The sequence below is a fragment of the Macrotis lagotis genome, chromosome 1 (genome assembly GCF_037893015.1).
Source record: "Macrotis lagotis isolate mMagLag1 chromosome 1, bilby.v1.9.chrom.fasta, whole genome shotgun sequence".
Classification (NCBI taxonomy): Eukaryota; Metazoa; Chordata; class Mammalia; order Peramelemorphia; family Peramelidae; genus Macrotis; species Macrotis lagotis.
Genome location: NC_133658.1, coordinates 296,761,633 through 296,775,565, shown reverse-complemented (window position 1 = coordinate 296,775,565; position 13,933 = coordinate 296,761,633). Strand labels below are relative to the sequence as shown.

Sequence of the window (13,933 nt, the reverse complement as noted above, 5' to 3'; positions counted from 1 at the left end):
GATAACTAATAAAATATTGTGAAGCATTTTGGCATTTCAGTAGTGCCTCATTTTTAGGTTGAGGGTGCTAAAAGCTGAGCTTCTCCAGCACTCTCAGTTGGGGAGTGGGGAGAGCCTAGCTGTCAGGCACCCACCCAAAACCCATTTTCCTTCTGGCAGCAAGAATGAATTTTTATAAAATTGGGCATGTGCAGGCAACTAAACAGGGTGATTAGGTTGGGGAAAGAGGAATCCCAAGGGCAACCTTGATGAGACTCCCTCACTTCTTTTGGGCAGCACTATATTTCTCCCAGCATCTTAGAGAGGACCTGTTCTGAGAGGTCCTTTAGTAGGTGGGGTAGGGAAAGGACATCAAGGTCCAAGTCCACACTCCCCCCCCCACACACACCCCAGTCCTTATCCATTAGGAATATGCATTTTAAATATTATATAAAAGTAATAACAGAGTATATGAAAAGTAATTTGAATAAGAAAAACATTATCAGCTTTGGAGACCAGGAAAGGCCTCTTGTAGAAAGTGGACTTCGGGATAATAATAAGTTTGTTCCTTTAAGCCATTTCAGTCAAGTCTGACTCTGTGACTCCATTTGGGATTTTCTTGGCAGAGATAATAAAGTGACTTGCTCTTTCCTTCTCCAGTTTATTTGACAGATGAGGAAACTGAGATAGGCAGGGTGAAATGACTTTCTCAAGATCACACAATTAGAGAGTATCTGAGGCTTGTTTTGAACTCATATTCTCCTGACTCTAAAGCTAGTATCCATCCATTGCTCCACCTAGCCATCTATAAGAAGAAGAATAAGCTAACTCAATATATAATTATAGTTAATGATAATATTTATGTGGCATCTACTATGCATGAGGATCTGTGCTAAACACTTTATAAATATAATCTCATTTGATCCCCATAACAGTCCTAAGAGGTAGGTGATATTATCTCCAATTACTTCTGAGAGTGAGGCAGAAGTTAAGTTACTTGCATAGGATCACATAGATAGTAAGTATCTGAGGCTGGATTTGAACTCAGGTCTTTCTGACCCCAGAGCTCAGTGCTCTATGCAATGTATTTAATCTTTTTTTTAATCTTTTTTTTTATTAGGTTTTTTTTTTTTTTGCAAGGCAAATAGGGTTAAGTGGCTAGCCCAAGGCCACACAGCTAGGTAATTATTAAGTGTCTGAGGCTGGATTTGAACCCAGGTACTCCTGACTCCAGGGCCAGTGCTTTATCCACTGCACCACCTAGCCACCTCCAATGTATTGAATCTTAAAAGAAGCCCCTGCCTCTGTTCTCTGAATCCAGTGGAGGAACTTCTGTCCAGAAATTTAACGTGTTGATTTTGAAGGTCAATGCAAGAGAGATCTTTGTTGTGGAAACACCACTGTTGAATTGATCTCCATACTGCAAAAGGTCTCTTCTGAGCCTCTGTGTCTAGGGGTGCTTCTACTAGCATTCATGAAATCCTGGGGCTCTGAGATAATGATAAGATCTGCTATATGGGGAAAGGTGTCTCAAAAGCAGTTGTGTATATCAAAACTGTTACCCTGATCCTGGTTAGCAAGAAACTGAATGTTGTGGAGCAGGAGAAGATTGACAGAATGATGATAGAAATAGATTACACTGAGAATAAACCTAAATTTGGTGCAAATGTGATATTGGCAGTGTCTCTGGCTATTTGTAAGGCTGGAGCTGCTGAGAAAGGTGTCTCCTTGTTTCACCATAATACTGACCTTGATGGGATCAGTGTTGTCTCCCATGTTGGTAACAAGTTGGTATTGCAGAAGTCCATGATTCTCTCTGTTGAATCAGCAAACTTCAAGGAGGTTATGCACATTGGAGCTGAGGTCTACCACAACCTGAAAAATATGAAGCAGAAATATGGACAGGATGCCACCAAGGTAGGAGATGAGGGTGGTTTTGCTACTAACATCCTTGAGAATAAAGAAAAAAATCCTGGAGCTGCTGAAAAATGCTATTGGTGAAGCTGGCTTTACTGACAAGATTGCAATTGGTATGGATGAGGTAAATTCATCAATCTCACTCTCTTCCAGAGTCATCAAAGTCCCACTAGTGGCAAGACAAAAGTCAAGACAACTAGAGATGGCTCTGGATGCAGTGGATGACTGTGATGTCTTTGGTGTCTGACCAAGCTCTAAGCACTCCTTAGCATCTGCTTCAGAAAATATTAATGGGCATGACATGAATGAAGAACCAGGAAAAAAAGACAGAGAAATAATGATTAGATAGATAGGAAGAGAACCAGGATACTGTAGTTTAGAGAGTTTAGAGAGAAAAGAGTATCCAAGAACAGAAGACAAATGTAAGATCCTGCAGAGAGGTTAAGGGAAATTAGGATTGAGAAAATGTTGTTTAATCTGACTATTATGAAGTTATTGGTAATTGAAGAGGGTAATGTTATTTGAATGATGAAATCAGAAGAGGAAGTGTTAGTATCAGATATGATAACTTTCTCAAGGAGTTTAGTCAGAAGGGGAGGAGAAATCTAGGACAATACTTATTGGGGATGGTCAAATCCAATGAGGGTTTTTTAAAACTGGAGGAAACATGGACATGTTAGTTAACAGCAAGGAAGGAAGCAGTAGATAGGGAGAGATAGACCATTAGAAAGAGAGGGAAAATACTGTGTAGCCAAAGTCTGGGCCCCTCAGAACAGCCCTTGAGCACCAGTGATTTGGTTAAAACATTTCAAAGGTACTTTTGTCTATTCCTCAGGGTACAGTCAGGAGGTCTACCTGAGAAACCATCAGCGTCACTAGTAGCCATCTTGAGCTCTTTAGAGATGCATTTATGTTTTGGAAATGTTTTAGATGTGATTTCTGAGAAAGATTTTTTTTTTTGGCCAAGGAATATAATATCTTAAACAAATTTTGTGAGGGGAATTGACTTTAAAATCTCAATGATAGCCTCAAAATCCTGGGACATAGGAATTAATCAATTTGTAAGTAATTCTTATGTTTGCCTGAGGGCACACATGAAAATTGTGATGTATTAAAGGACCCGGGGATTTCTTAGGTCAAACACCAAGATTTTATTGTTGACTTTTTTTGGCACAATTGCACATTAAATATAAGACTGACTATATTTATACAATAGAGACTTTAATAATACATTTTTCAGCTTTGTGAAACCAAAATTCTGTCTTGTCAAAATGCGTTGAATTTCCTTTTTATACTGTTTTCCAAGAATTTGTAGTTTGTTAGGGGATGGGTATTGCATGTAACATGTTTGGAAATAAAAATATACCTTTTGGCAAATAAAAGAAAGAAAGAGAGGGAAATAGAAGAGTCAGTCTTCTGGAGAAGATGAAAGTGGATATAATTAACAGTATTTGCTGAGGTGTTTTCCTTGGAAAGGAGGTGGACCTCTTTGTCATATGAGAAGAGTGAAGGACAGCCTAATGGAGAAAGACAGTTGATGTGATGAGATGAGATGTGAGATGAGAATCAGGAGAAGGGGTGGGGATTTCATCAAATAACTTCTTTCTGCTTCTATTCTCTCCTCCCCCACTCCCAGAATGAGATGAGGTTCCTACTCCATGTAAAAGAGTTCGGACTTAGGGGTGGCTAGGTGGCGCAGTGTATAAAGCACCAGCCTTTGAGTCAGGAGTATCTGGATTCAAATTCAGTCTCCGACACTTAATAATTACCTAGCTGTGTGGCCTTGGGCAAGCCACTTAACCCCATTTGCCTTGTAAAAACAAACAAAAAAAAGAGTTTGGACTTTTTTCTGTGGAGAACAGGGAATCAAGGGAAGATTTTTTTAAAAAATAAAAATGATTTTTTTTCTTAAAAACAGAGGGAAATTTTTAAGTGGAGGAGAGAGGTGGTATGTTAGGAAGATGATTCTGCCAATTTTTTTTTTCAGTATAGGTTAGAGAGAAAGGACCCGGAGGCAGGGAGATGGATTAGGAGGCCATGACAATGAACTAGGGACAACTGGGAGGCAGGGAGTAAACTAGGGGACAGTTGTGAAGATGGTAAGGATAGCCTCCCCAATCTGTACCAGTACATCATGTATAAAATAATTTCTTGTACAAGTGGACCAGGCAGGGCTTTAGCAGAAAATGTCATATCAGAGGAATTCATCTTCCCACTTTGCAGTTCTCTTTTATCTGTCTTCCTCCACTTGACAATCTTACATTTACCATCTTCTAAAAGATCTTGATCTTGGCCATCTGTCAGCTAACCATTCCCTCTCCCTCAAGATTTCAAATATCCCTCTTCTGGGGAAAGTTGTATAAAAGATTTTGGTAGATAGAAAAACTTCCAAGAGCTATTATCAGGGTTCTAGATGTGGAATTTCTGAGTTGTCTGGAATTCCTGGCTCTGCTACTACTTTGGCATGACCTTGGGCAAATCACTTTCCCTCTCTGGCTCTCAGTTTTTTCTTCTGTAAAATTAGGTGATGTACTAGATGTGGTTTCTGAGGTCCCAGTTCTGATGTATGGTGTTCCCAGTCTGACAGTTTATGGTTTCATTAAACAGCTAAAATTCCATCTTTTACAATCCTCCTTAGTACTAGTTTCTTCTCTCTATTGATCATCTCCAATTTATTATGTCTGTAATCTATCATCTGTCTAGCCATCATCTATCATTCTATCCTTCTATCCATCTGTCCATCTGTCTATCTATTTGTCTGTCTATCTGCCTGCCTGTCTACCTACCTGTTGGTCTGTTTTCCTACCTGTCCATCTGTCTGCCTATCTTTCCACCTGTATGTATGTATGTCTGTCTGCCTGCCTATCTTTCTATTTGTCTGTCTGTCTGTCTATCATCTATCTACCTATCTATCTGTCTGTCTAGCTATCCATCTACCTGTTCATCTATCTGTCTGCCTGTCTGTTATCTGTTATCTATCTATCTATCTATCTATCTATCTATCTATCAGTTTATCTATCTACCTGTTTGCTTGCCTATCTATCTATTATCTATATTTCTAGCTATCTATCATCTATCTACCTGTTTTTCTGTCTACCTATCCATCTATTTCCCTGTCTGTCTTAATATCCATTTATCCATCCATCTGTATCTCTCTCTCTCTCTCTCTCTCTCTCTCTCTCTCTCTCTCTCTCTCTCCATTCACCTATCTATCTATCTACTTATCTGTCTGTCTATCTATCCATCTGCCTATCTGGTTTGTACATAATTGTTTGTGTATTGTCTCCTTCATTAGACCATGAGCTCCTTGAGAGCAGGCATTGATTATCTCTTGCCTTTCTTCAGTGCCTTAGCTCAGTGCCTGGCATACAGTAGATGCTTAATAAATGCAAGTATATGTATAGCTGTGGTGGGCACAATTTTATGATACAATCAATGCATTAGAGGCATTATATTACAATTACATTACATGGTTTTACAATTAATGCATTGGAGGCATTATGGTACGTTGGGTTGAAATTCAATGAATCTGGATTTAAAAACCAGCTTAGTTACCTGTGTGATGTGGGTAAGTCAAATTTTTAGTCTTTGTGCCAGTTTGCCTCTCATTTATAAAAGAAGATAGTTGGATTAGATGGATGATCTCTCTGGTCCCTTCCCAACTCTAATTCTCTAATCCTATAAATGCTGATTCTTTTGCTTCCAGACAATTCATAGGTATTACATACAGGCTTATATTCTCTTCTTCTGTGATAAAGTTAAGGACTGTGTTATTGATGAGGGTCTGTCTCCCTTCCTGCAGTCCTGGTTTGCTATGTCATTTTTTCCACCCCCCTCTCTGTGACCCATCTGTATATTAGGTCTTCCTCTGCCAGATCCCCCAGGGATTCCTGGTATATGGTATGGTCATTTGGAATGGGTGGTGTCTTTCTATATATTTTATAGTTGGCGTCTTATAGCCCTCAATAACAGGTTGGTACCTGTCATGCAGAACTTCCCTCTCAAAAAGCCCTGGAGGTTTTTACAACCAGTTTCCACTGTGGATCCTATCTAGGCCAGATCTATCCAGTGTGTGCATTGCAAGTCCCAAAGGGTTTTTAAACCATAGAATATCAGAACTGGATAGATCACAGGTCTAGAACTAGAAAGAAATTCAGAGACCATCTACTCTAATCCCATTATTTTATAGATGAGCAAATTGAGGCCCATGGAGTTCAACTGCCTAGTCCAAAGTCACAAAGACAGTAAACTTCCCAAGTAAGAAAGAATTCTGAGACACAGAATACAAAAATTGGAAGGTACCAGGACCTTCCAGCATTTTCATTTTACAAACCAGAAAACTGAGAATCAGAAGGAAAATAATTTGCCCAATGCCACAATAGTGGTAAAGGCTCTTGGAAATGAGATCACATAGTTTCTATGGTGGGTAGTCAGTTGTAAAGTGATGGGGTGACAGCTGATTTGGGCATCTCACTGTCCCTGAATTCCCTGGAGCTTTTCACATACAGATTGCCCTTTTCTCTTTGATAATTTCTTCCCTCTTTTATTTCTTCTCTGGATCTGAATGCTCCTTTTCTGTCTCCTTGTTGGATCTTTATACAGGTCATGTCCACTAACTTTAGCTACTGAATATGACTGCCCAGGGTCCTCTTTTTTTTCTCCCTCTATACTATTTCAATTGGTGATCTCATTGTTTCTGATGGATTCAATGATCATCTCTATGTTGATGATTTTTAAATCTTCTTCAGGTCAGACCTCTCTGCTGTCCTAGTCTCATATCTCCCTCTAGACATCTTGAACTGGATATCCCATAGACATCTCATACTCAACGAACTTTTTCTCTCCAAACCCTTGTCTTCTTCCAAACTTCCTTTTTACTGTTGAGGGTACCACCATCTTCCCACTTACTCAGGGTAACAACCTCAGCATCATTTTTACTCCTTATTCTCTCACCTCCCATATCCAATCAATGGTTAAGTCCTATAGTTTCTATCTTCAAAATGTCTTTCATATACCCACCCTTCTTTCCTCTGATGTTACTGCCACCCTCTTTCAGGTCCTCATCACCTATGCCCAAACTATTACAATAATCTCCTAATGAGTCTTCTTTCCTCGTTTGTTTTTGTTTTTGTTTTTTGCAAGGCAATGGAATTAAGTGACTTGCCCAAGGTCCCACAGCTAAGTAAGTATCTGAGGCCAGATTTGAACTCAGGTGTCAGGATTCCAGGATAGGTGCTCTATTATCCACCCAGTTGTCCCCCTTCAAGTCTTTCTGCACTTCAGTTCATCCTCCATTCAGATGTAAAACTGATTTTCTTAAAATGCAGATCAGACCTTTTCATTCCATTCTCATTCAGTACACTTCAGTGACTTCCTATTACCTCCAGAATAAAATATAAAATCTTCTTGCTTTGAAAGGCCTTCATAAATTCACCCCCTCTTGCTTTTTTATTTCACTTAAAATATTTTATGTTTTCCAATTATGTGTGAAGATAGTTTGCAGCATTCATTATTTTAATTTGAGTTCCAAACTTTTCTCCCAACCTCCCTCCTTTCCCCCTGCTTAAGACAGCAAGACATTATTTTCACATTAGTCATGTTATGAAAGAAGAATTACAACGAAAGGGGAAAATATGAGAAAGAAAAAATACAAAAAAAGTGATAATAGCATGCTTCAATCTGCATTCAGACTCCATAATTCTTTCTTTGATGTGGATGACATTTACCATCAGGTGTCTTTTGGAAATATATATCTATATATATTAGGTTTTTGCAAGGCAATGGGGTTAAGTGGCTTGCCCTAGCCCACACAGCTAGGTCATTATTAAGTGTCTGAGGCCGGATTTGAACTCAGGTACTCCTGACTCCAGGACCTACTGCACCACCTAGCCACCCCAGAAATATTTTTGATCATGGTATTGCCGAGAAGAGCTAAGTCTATCATAGTTGATCATTGCACAATGTTGCTGTTACTATGTACAAGGTTTTCCTGGTTATGCTCAATTCATTCAGCATCTGTTCGGGTTTTGAGAGCATTCAGTTCATCATTTCTTATAGCTCAATAGTATTCCATTACATTCATTTACCCACAACTTATTCATCTATTCTTCAATTGGTGTTCATCTATTCCTCAATGTCCAGTTCTTTGCCACCACTAAAAGAATTTCTATAAATATTTTTTGTACATGTGGGTGCTTTCCCCTTTTTAATGATATCTTTGGGATGCAGACCTACTAGCATCAGAATCAAAGGATATACACAGTTTTATAGCCCTTTGGGCATGGTTCAAAGTTGCTCTCCAGAATGGTTGGATCAGTTCACATCTCCAACAGCAGTGTTCCAATTTTCCTTGCAATCCTTCCCAACGTTTATCATTTTCCTTATATTAGCCAATTTGATAGGTGTGAGGTGGAACCTCAGAGTTTTTAATTTGTATTTCTCTAATCAATAGTAATTTTGATAATTTTTTCAGATGACTAGATACTTTAAATTTATTCATCTGAAAGCTGCCTGTTCATAACCTTTGAACACTTATCAATTGGGGAATGACTTGTATTCTTATACATTTAAGTCAGTTCTCTATATATTTGAGAAATGAGGCCTTTATCAGAAACACTGGCTATTAAAATAGTAAGTTCTTAGTCCAGAAGCTGGAGTCTTTGGATTTATCAACAATAGATTGCTATAGTCATTTACTACTATATCTTGTGTGTACCTAATCTATTCCACTGATCCATCGCTCAATTACTTTGTCAGTACAAAATAATTTTAATGATTACTACTGTGTGGTATAGTTTTAGATCTAGTTTGACTAGATCACCCTCCTTTGCATTTTTTTCATGAGTTCCCTTGTTATTCTTGATCTTTTGTTCTTCAGATGAATTTTGTTGTTTTTTTCCTAACTCTATAAAATAATTTTTGGTAGTTTGATTGGTATGACATCAAATAAGTAAATTAATTTAGGTAGAATTGCTATTTTCATTATATTAGATCAGTCCACAAATGAGCAACTGATATTTTTCCAGTTATTTAGTTCTGACTAAATTTGTATCAAAAATGTTTTGCTCATATAGGTCCTGGGTTTGTCTTGGCAGACAGACTACCAAATATTTTATATTTTCTACAGTTATTTCAATTGGAATTTCTCTTTCTATCTCTTAGTCCTGAGTTTTGTTGGCAATACATGGAAATGCTAATAATTTATGTGGGTTTTTTTTAAATCCTGCAATTTTGCTAAAGTTGTTAACTATTTCAAGTGGTTTTTAAGTTGATTCTCTAGGATTCTCTTAAGTATACAAATAGATCATCTACAAAGAGTGATAGTTTTGTTTCCTTTTACTTAGTATAATTCCTTCAATTTTTTTCTTCTCATTGCTAAAGCTAATAGTTCTAGCACAGTAATAAATAATAGTAGTGATAACAAATATCCTTGTTTCACCCTTGATCTCTTTGGGAAAGCTTCTAGCTTATTCCTATTACATTTAATACTTGCTGATGGTTTTAGATAGATATTACTTATCATTGTAAGGAAAATTCTATTCCTATAATCTCTAAGGTATTTAATCTGAATGGATGCTGAGTTTTGTCAAAACTTTTTTCAGCATCTATTGAGATAATCATAATATTTCTGTTAGTTTTGTTACTGATAAGGTCAATTATGCTGTTAGATTAAATATTTCCTAATATTTAATAAGCTCTATGTTCCTTGTCTAAATCCTACCTGCTCATAGTATATAATCCTTGTGATAAATTGCTATAAGATCTTTGCTACTATTTCATTTAAAATTTTTGCATCAATATTCAATAAGGAAATTGATCTATAATTTTCTTCCTCTGTTTTAGCTCTTCCTGGTTTAGGATCAGTGTTTGTATCATATTAATACATATTTGTGTCATAACAGGAATTTGGTAGGACTCATTTTTTGGTTATTTTTCCAAATGGTTTATATAGTATTGAAATTAAATGTTCTTTAAATGTTGGTAGAATTCATTTGTAAATTCATATAACCCTGGATATTTTTCTTAGAGAGAGAACTAATGGCTTGTTTAATTTCTTTTTCTAAAATGGAGTTATTTAAGTATTTTATTTTACCTTTTGTTAATCTGAGCAATTTATATTTTTGTAAATATTAATCCATTTCGCTTAGATTTTTAGCATTTATTTATTTATCTGTTCATTTATTTATCTATTCATTTATCTATCTATCTATCTATCTATCTATCTATTTATTTATTTTAGTTTTTTTTTTACAAGGCAAATGGGGTTAAGTGGCTTGCCCAAGGCCACACAGCTAGGTAATTATTAAGTGTCTGAGAACAGATTTGAACCCAGGTACTCCTGACTCCAGGGTCGGTGCTTTATCCACTGAGCCACCTAGCCACCCCCATTTCACTTAGATTGTTAGATTTATTGGCTTACAGTTGGGCAAAATGGTTCCTTATTATTGCTCTAATTTCCTCTTGGTAAGAATTCACTTTTTTCTCATTTTTGATATTGATAATTTGGTTTTCTTTTTTAAAAATAAAAATTACTAAAGATTTATCTATTTTATTGAGTTTTTTCATAAAACTAGCTCTTTGTTTTATTCGTTCAACAGTTTTTCCCTTTCAACTTTATTAATCTCTTCTTCAATTTTTCAGAATTTCTAAATAGGAGATAGGTTTAGAAGATTTTTAAATTTTTTCCTTTTCTACTTTTTTTTAGTTTCTTGGCCAACTCATTGATCTGCTCTTTCTCTATTTTATTCATGTAAGCATTTAAAGATATAGCATTTCCCCCCTATGAACAGCTTTGGCTGTATCCCACAAATTTTGGTAAGTTGTTTCATTATTTTTTTTTTAGGTTTTTGCAAGGCAAATGGGGTTAAGTGGCTTGCCCAAGGCCACACAGCTAGGTAATTATTAAGTGTCTGAGGCCAGATTTGAACTCAAGTACTCCTGACTCCAGGGCCAGTGCTCTCTGTCCACTGTGCCACCAAGATGTCTCTTCCATTCTATCTCTTTTCAATTTTCTCCAGAGATCTAACATATCTAGCTTAAATTCTATTTACTTTCTTATTTTCTTTAATTTTTATCTTGTGGTTAGATTTATTTAGTTTTGAGAGAGGAAGGTTGAGGTCCCCCACAAGAAGTAGTATTGTTTTGCTGTCTATGTCTTCCTGGAACTCACTTAACTTCTCTAAGATTTTGGATGCTATACCAGTTTGTGCATTTTAATATTGATATTACTTCATTGTCTATGGTACTTTTTAGTAATATATTGTTTCCTCTTAGATTAAGATAGCTACTCCTGCTGTTTTTTTAAACTTCAGCTGAAGTATAACATAATCTGCTCCAGTCTTTTACCTTTGCTCTGTGTTTATCTTTCTTCTTCCAATGTATTTCTTGTAAGATTCCAATTTTTAATCTATTCTGCTATCTGTTTTTAATTTTATGGGAGAGTTCATCCCGTTCACAGTCATAATTGTTAATTGTGTATTTACTTTCATTCTATTTTCTCCCATTTTCTCCATTTATATTTTTCTCTCTCCTTTCTCCTGGGTCCCTCCTTAACAGTGTTTTGCTTCTTACCAACACCTCAGTCTGCCTTCCCTTTTCTTTCCTATTTCTCTTCCTATTTCTGCTCTTCTTTCGGCCTTCCCTCCTATCAGATCAACCTCCAATTTTCTTTTCCTTTCCCCTTCCTAATTTCCTGTAGGATAAGATTAATTTCTACACCCAATTGAATGTGTATGGTATTCCCTCCTTGAGTCAAATCCATTGAGAGTAAAGTTCAAACATTGCTCATACCTTCCCTCCATTCCCTGTGCTGTCTTTTGTATCTCTTCATTTAATGTACTTTACCCTATTCTGTGTCTCTTCTTCTACTTCTCCCAGTTAAATCCTTTTTTTAGCCCCCTGATTTTTTATATCTTTACATTAAAATCAACTTATACCCATGCCCTCTGTCTATGTAAACTCCTTCTAATAGCCCTATTAGAGACCCAGTTCTCAAGAGTTACAAATATCATTTTCCTATGTAGGGATGTAAACAGTTTAACTTTATTTAATAATGTGTTTTCTTATTTTTTACCTGTTTACCTTTTTGTGCTCCTCTTGAGTCTTACATTTGAAGATCAGATTTTCTGTTCTTCTCTGATCTTTTCATTAGGAAAATCTGAAAGTTCCTTATTTCATTGAATGTCTATCCTTTCTCTGGAAATGCTAAGCTCAATTTTTCTGAGTAATTGATTCTTGGATGTAATTAAGGCTCCTTTGCCTTCTGGAACATCATATTCCAAACCTTCCAAACCTTTAAGATTGAAACTGCTAAATCTTATTTAATCCTGACCAGCTACTTGATATCTGAATTGCTTCTTTCTGGCTGCTTGCAATATTTTCACTTTGACCTGATAACTCTGAAATTTGGCTATAATATTCCTTGGAATTTTCTTTTTGGGATCTCTTTTTTTTTTGCAAGGCAATGGAGTTAAGTGACTTGTCCAAGGTTACACAGTTAGGTAATTATTAAGTGTCTGAGGTAAAATTTGAACTCAGGTCCTCCTGCCTCTAGAGTCACTCTATCCACTGCACCACCTAGCTGCCCTTGGGATCTCTTTCAAGAGCTGATTGGTAATTTTTTAAAATTATTATTTTATTCTCTGATTCTAGGACATGAGGGCAGTTTTCCTTGATAATTTCTTGGAGGATCTTGTTCACATTCTTTTTTGAAGACAATAATTCTTAAATGATCTCTCCTGGATCTATTTTCCATATCAATTTTTTTCCAGTAAGATATTTTACACTGTCTTCTATTTTTATATTCTTTTGATTTTGTTTTATTGATTCTTGATGTCCCATAGAATTATTAGGTTTCCACTTGACCAATTCTAATTTTTAGGGAATTATTTTTGTTGGTTAACTTTTGTACTACTTTTCCTCTTTTTCCATTTGACCAATTCTACTTTTTAAGGAATTATTTTCTTCAGAGGATTTTTTTCCATTTGGTTAATTATGTTTTAAGGAATTGTTTTCTTCAGACAATCTTTATCTTTCCTATTCCCCCTGTTGACTCTCTCTTGTATAACTCTCTTTTTCCTTCCATTTTTTTCTTCTACATCTTTTATTTATTATTAAAAACCTTTTTGAACTCTTCCAAGAAGGCTTTTTGGTCTTGAAACCAATTCATCTTCCCCTTTGAGGATTCACATGTAGGCATTTTGACACTGTCGTCCTCTTCTGAGGTTGTGTTTTGATCGTCCCTGTTACCATAGTAACTTTTTATGTTTAGGACTCTTTTCTGTTTTTTGCTCATTTTTTAATCCAATCTCATGATTTTTAAAAAAATTTATTTTATTTTGAAAACCACCTCCCTCTCCCCCATCTACATGCATAATCTTATAACTTAAATTTGAACTCTATTTCTAGGGTATCAGGGTACTTTCCCAATCTTCTTGTACTGGGAGCCAGGGGCCTGGTCACTGCTCTTCTGGGCTGGGGACTTATTTGCTGGAAGTTTGCCCATTGCACTAGACTGGCTCAGCCTAGTCTTACCTGTTGTTCTGGGGTTCCAGAGATGGCAATTTGCTTTCTGTGCTGGGGCTGGAGTCCACACAACTGGCTTGCTGAGCCAGGACCAAAGGGCCTTGGCTGCTGATCTTGCTGTGGCTAAGAGCCTCCTGCTGGCTTATGTGGACACCCTTTGCTCTGGTCTGTGCTCCCCCTTTACCCAAGTGAGACACATCTTTCCTAAAGTCCTTCTATGTTATCTTAAGCTGAAAATTGTTTCACTCTGTCTTTTGTAGGTTCTGTTTCTCCAGGATTCATTTAGAGGCTTGATTTAATATTGTTTCTGAAAGAAGCTGGGAAGAGTTCAGGGAACTGCCTGATTTTTCTCTGCTATACTGGGTCTGCCTCCTTTCCAGTCTTTTAACACTGTATTCCCCACCAAGTACTCTGTAATCTAGTGATCTTTACATCTTTGCTGTCCCTCTTACAAGATGCTGCATTTCCTGATTTTGAGCATTTTCTCTGGTTATCTCTCATGGCTGGAATGCTC

The 13,933-nt window shown here is 36.7% G+C and overlaps 1 pseudogene; it reads left to right on the top strand.

Moving 5' to 3' along the window:
- Nucleotides 1-1,386: 1,386 nt before the first annotated feature.
- On the top strand, nucleotides 1,387-13,705 carry LOC141493519 (alpha-enolase pseudogene; annotated as a pseudogene).
- Nucleotides 13,706-13,933: the final 228 nt, after the last annotated feature.